Raw genomic sequence first — 6,203 nt, forward strand, 5'->3', positions numbered from 1 at the left:
TATTTGTGATTGTGTATTTTAGGTAGAAAAGGTGATAAAGACTCGGTTTTTGACCTATTTTCGCCATTTCTTGGTCAAATTTCTCAGTTCACATTTTATTTTGAAAATCTTCTTGCGTTGAACACAGAATTTCATCAATTTTTTTTCCGTTTCTGTGCAAACAGTATTCCATGCACTTTTTGCACTACAAAGCAATTTGCGCAAAAAACAAATTACCTTCCTAATTATTGTCTGCCAGCAAAGAATGACTCATATCGCGTCAGATCGCGACTCCCTACCCAGACAGCAAAATCGACATTGAATCAATGTAAAAATGACGGATTTTGCTGCCTGGGTACAGAATGGAATTTTAGCGCCGCCGACAAACACAAAATGAAACCGCACGCTAATAGTAAACTGTCAATCAAGCTATTGAATATCAGCAAATTTCTTGCATTTCATAACTGGCTGTGACAAAAGGTTTATTGTGAACTTCACAATTATCCGATACCAACATAATGGGGATTGAAAGTTGGGGCAAGAAAAAAAAGTAGAAGTCAAGAAATCTCAGGTTTCTAGCGTCACTGCTTCTATGTGAAATTGCTGAATTAGCAGAGGGCGAGACTATAGGGTCTACGCCAGTAACAGGTACGGTTAAAAAAGTATACGGTACAATGGTTGTTCCGGGGTGCTTTCTAAATTTTATGGACCTCTAAAATCATCCCGGGCCCTGGTCCAAGAATGCCTCCTGGACCCCTGTCAACGCTACTGGACAAGGGACATGCTTGCAGAACAATATATATTGTGGAAATCGCCTCCACCAGTAAATTGGGTGTAGGCTACGGTGTAGGTTAACACAGGAACGGGCGTATAAATGCGGACTGACCGCCTTCTCGCATAAACGCGAGAAATATGAATTAGGACTATTGATTGATTGATTGAATCTTTATCCTCGGACTGAGAAAGCTTCTTGCAAAGCTTAATCTTGGCAGTTTCGCATAGGCCTACTTGTAGACTGTAGAGGTTTGGAATCACTGACGCAGACCCGGTCACCGAGATTGACAGAGTGAAGTTTCCGATTGTTGAAGTCTCGTTGCCGGAGAATTATTCCATCCATCAGATGCCGCTGAATGGAGAGCAGTCCTTAACGTGCGTTGCTCAAGCGCACACCCCGAGAGTCGAACCAGCGCCGCTATTGGTCTTGAAGTTTCTTCGTTCCAGAAGTGACGCGCTAACCAATTGAGCTATCGGGGCGGTTTAAACCTTAGAAAATTGGGACAGGCAATCGGGCAATGACTTTTTTAGCCCCTCCTGGTCACATCTATTGGCAATAGGCTTACACAAAAGGAGAGAGAGAGAGAGAGAAACCTTTTATTTCGTCTGTTGCGACAATAGTACGGTACAATTATAAACAATACGAATAAAATAGTACCATAGCTATCTAAATACCACAACAGACAGGAAGCAGCGAAAGACTATATCAGTCATCGAGTCAGCTGCTTCCCAGTTCTTAATGTGACAAATGTCAAGCATCGGTAAATTACGTTGAAACAAGATAGGCTGATGTTCAGTAATATTAATGAAAGAAAAAAAAATCATGTGCTGCTGCGATCCTTAAGTGAAGTCCTGTGGTTTTATTCAAATATAAACTTTATTCCGGGTGATTAAAAATAGGAAAAACTTTTGAAATCAATAAACTCTTGTAGCAAGGGCGTTTAAACTTCAGTGCAACCAAGAAAAGTTCAAGCCAATAAATAGTTCAAGGCTACGAGTAAAAACATTTTCAGTAACAGTATTACAATACAAAAATAATCACAATTTAAAACAAAGGTATAGCCTAGGCCTATTGTTCCGTCATAAAAGAAATGGCTGAGTGACTCTAAGTGGTACCTGTTAGGCTGCATGAAACTAGCGCAATGTGACCATATAATTTGACAAACAAATTGAATAGAATGTAAATGAGAAATAATTGAGTGTAACCGAATAACACAATAGGTCAATAATGTTTTCTTCAGACGAAATTTAACAAAAATCAAATCCAGACGACGTATCATTACAAAGTTTGAGCCCAAAATAACAATTTATGACAATTTTTGTCACTTTTCTACTGACATAAAGCAACAAAATTTAAATTCAATTAAAAAAATCAAACACTTTGCATTGAAATAAAAGCAAGAAAAAAAAGCATTTTTGTCGATTTAGGCTAAGTGCGATTGATCCAAACTTGTCTGGCAGCCCTTCTTAAAAACTGACTAGGCTTGATTGCTGGCCAACGTTCGATTTTTATGTCAAAAACTAAGTAAATTATCATTAAAAACTCTTGCGCTGGTTTAATTAAATTGATTTATACCGATACAACACACACTAATCCAGAAAAGTTTAAAAAACAACTGAATTTAAAACAAAAAATTTTAGGCCAAACTTTGAACCGATTTGATAATGGGCAGCAAACAAGATATTACACAATAGAATGTAAAACAATTAATCCACATGGCTTACTAATGGTTGTTTGATAAATTTTCTACCGTACTGTACTTCAATTGCTTCACTGGATATAATTTACTTTCCTCATCCCTATTCTTTCAAAGCTGAGGCTGGCGAGTCAATTGCTTGTTTGTTACATGCGGCAACCGCAGACTTGGATTCTTGATATGGGTTTCTTTGAATTGTTCTGTCTTTGCGAATTCTTTATCGATTTCGAAAATTTTTGGACTGAAATGACCACAATTAAATTCCTTTCTAAATTTGACTAAAATTTGCTATTCTCCAGGCCTAAGTTTTTCTTTAATCCAATTTATATATTTAGATCTGGAGAGCAAAATCTTTGCTGCTTACTTTGTAAAAGCGCGGGAAAAAAAAAAAGAAAAAAAAAAGAGCTATTTGGTATCTAAAAGTTTTGTAGGCCTATAGGCTATCTTTGCTTCAAATCAATGAAAATCAGTCGCGAAGCTACAATGTCTAAATCACCAGAGAGCATTGCATGCAAAGGATTAGGAATCAAGCAGATTTGGACAACTAGATAATTCTAATTAACTTATCTAAATTGATGAATTACACTGTTATAGTCAAATTTCGGGAATTCTAATTCTAATCTAATTTAGTAAAAACTTGTTTAGTCTACTCTAATGGTAATTCTAATCTAATCTCCATTTTTGCCAAAAACTCTATAGGCCTAGTTTGTTCAACAGTAGGCAGGCCCGTAACTAGCTTGGAGCACTAGGGGGGCAATAAGTCTTCTAGAGGGGGTTCAACTTTTACCTTCCGTAGGCCTATCATGTACGAAAACGATGTTTGTACACAATGTGGGTATATTTACGCAAACAAATTAATAGTAGGCTAATAGGCTACAGCGTTTGCATTAACATAGATTATTCTGGAAACAGCAGCGTGAACTGGCATTATAACTTAGAGTGTTATTATAAGTGTGTGTTCCAGACAATTGTTCACCTAATCAAACGTCATATAAAAACCGTTCAAGTCTACTGAATATTACGTCATGGAAATTCCTAAAACATGAGCCAAAATTGCACCATCGTTCGTAAGACTTGTGTCAAACCTGTTTAAACCTGTAAACCTGTTTAAACATGAAATGTTGCGTCGCGCTACTGCTGACGTGCCTTTGAGTTATCACAAATTTTTCTGATTCATTCTTGAAGTTGTTTGTTGGAAGTCGGTCGCACATTTAACTGGTTTATTTAGTGCTTGCTAGCTGGACAAATTCTCCGTCTTTTATCCAAGTAATCTGTATCGTAGTGACAGTTTTTAGAGGTGTAAGGCGTTGCATCTCGATTTCGATAGCCGCGGGCTAATTTTACAGGAATACACTTATTGAATAGACGTTTCAAGGAGTGTTTCTTTTTCGGTCACTACATGCAGACAAACGGATCCCGGAACTTTATGTTACAATTTTCCCACGAAGAGATTATGGTTTACCGCTGTGACCACAAAAAATAAAAGACGATTTTTGTCAGTTGGTAGGTCAAGAAGAAATTAAAGCATAAAAAATAAAAGACGAGTTCTTGTTAGCTGGTAGGCCAAGAAGCACTAGAAGCACACAAAAAATAAAAGACGATTTTTGTAGCTGGTAGGCCAAGAAGCACTTGAAGGCATAAAAATAAACGACGTGTTTGTTGTCAGCTAGTGCAGAAGAACTACTTAGAAGTACAAGAAATAATAAAAGAAGATTTGTTGGTTGGTAGTCTACACTCTTACAGAAGCAAAGAAAAGTAAAGACATTTCTTCTCAGTTTGGTACTGAAGAAAAATAACTTTGACATTCATTGGCAAGAAAGAAGATTAAAGACAATCCATCTGTGCTTGTAGATTCAAGTGGAAGAATCCAAGCAAGTTTGTGGACTTTAGGACTTCATACCCGTACAGCTACGGTATCGTGCATTTAAATTCTTTTTTGTATTTTTACGGTCTTTGCAGTTAAGTTTTTTATAACTACTGTAGCCTAATAATTTTGTGTGTTTGTGTAACTTAATTTTTTTAATTGTTAAATTTAGCCCCAACATTTAATATGTCTACACTCGGTGGCGACAGGGACTCGACCGCCGTAGACTCGACTGAGTTTAAGCCTGATGATGTTCTTTGCGGTCGGGCAGGCCATTCTGGGGAGGGACCCAGTAACGATGAGGCTAAGTCAGTTCGAGAGGCCCGGCATCTTAGAAGGGATATTTTGACTGAAATTGGGGAACTTTCTGTAGCCCTAGGTTCTTTGAGTGATAAGCAGGAACTGTTAATTTTTAAATCTAAGTTATCTACTTTAGAAGAGGAATTACGGCATTTCCATGCTCTTTTGACTAAAATCTTTAACTCTGCAATCTTGGCAGAACTTCGTGATAGGGTAGATCCCGAATTTAACTCGTTAAAAAATAACTTTGAACAAAAAGAAAGTGAGTTCTCAGATATGTTGGATGCTGACATACATCCTGAGGATAGCGCCTCAAATGTAAGCACTAGGATGTCTAGGACTTCGTCTCGGATAGTGGCACAAATTAACCTGCAGCTAAGACGAGAGGAGCTCCAGATACAAGCTGAGGCCGAAGCGAGAGCTGCTGAGGCTGCCGCGAGAGCTGAGGCCATTCGAACTGAGGCTGCCGCGAGAGCTGAGGCCGAAGCGAGAGCTGCTGAGGCTGCCGCGAGAGCTGAGGCCATTCGAGCTGAGGCTGCCGCGAGAGCTGAGGCCGAAGCGAGAGCAGCTGAGGCCGCCGCGAGAGCTGCTGAGTTCGCACTCAAAGACGCTCAGTTGAGGGCTGAACAACGTAAAAAGGTAGTTTTAGCTGAATATCGATCAGAGGTGGGCTCTCGGCGTAGCTCTAAGAAGGGCTCTTCTAGGCATTCCAGAAATGAACATCAATCGCAGTTTAATTTAGGCTACATAACCTTTTCCAAACGCCCGTTCAACCTGTGAGTGGACCAGGGCAATCCACACGTTTTCCAGCTGTTTCAGGAGGTCTCGGGGCCGCGGCTAAGGGTCTTCCGAATGCTGTAGAGCCAAGGTCTGCGAATTACAACCGAACTCCTCCCCCAGAGCGTACAGGTCACGGGGCCGCCATTAGTAGTAATGCTTTGCCCCCTTCACAGTTCTCTGCGCCGCTAGGTTTTGATCGCCCAGCTACACGTAATTTGGGTGGTTGTGAGAGGCGTATCGCGTCTGATCGGGCTGTGCACGTGACTGAGCCCACTCAGCCCCTTAAGGGATATAGCTTGTCTTCTCCCGCTAAATCGAGTTCTCAACAGCAGGATTGCTTTTTTGAATACCAAAATAGTAGGACGTTTTTCGATAAGGCGGCCTTGATTGGTTACGATGGTAATAATATGCCATTTATCTTCTTTAAAAATCGTGTTACGGCCTTAATGGCAGCTTCGCCCTTTAAGGGGACTTGTTTGACTTTGTTACAAGCAGCTTGTGTTAGAACAGCTGCGCAAACGATTGCTAATTTGGTTTCTGACACCCCTGGCTTGTCAGAGGAAGACAGGATAGAAATGTCGCTAGCTCGCTTGTCCCAGCGTTTTGGGGTTCGTGGAGGTCTTTTTGCAGAACCAGAAATTAGAAAGTATCGCTATGGTAGCAAATTGACTTCTATCTCTTCCAGTGATTTGAAAGAGTTTAAAGATGAATTGTCGCAGTGTTTGCTTTACGCGCAAGCTTATGGTCAGCGTGATAAATTAGAAGGACGTTTTGTTTTGGATTTGGCTAAGCGACTCCCGTTTGACGCT

Source organism: Aplidium turbinatum, chromosome 2, assembly GCF_918807975.1.
Source record: "Aplidium turbinatum chromosome 2, kaAplTurb1.1, whole genome shotgun sequence".
Classification (NCBI taxonomy): Eukaryota; Metazoa; Chordata; class Ascidiacea; order Aplousobranchia; family Polyclinidae; genus Aplidium; species Aplidium turbinatum.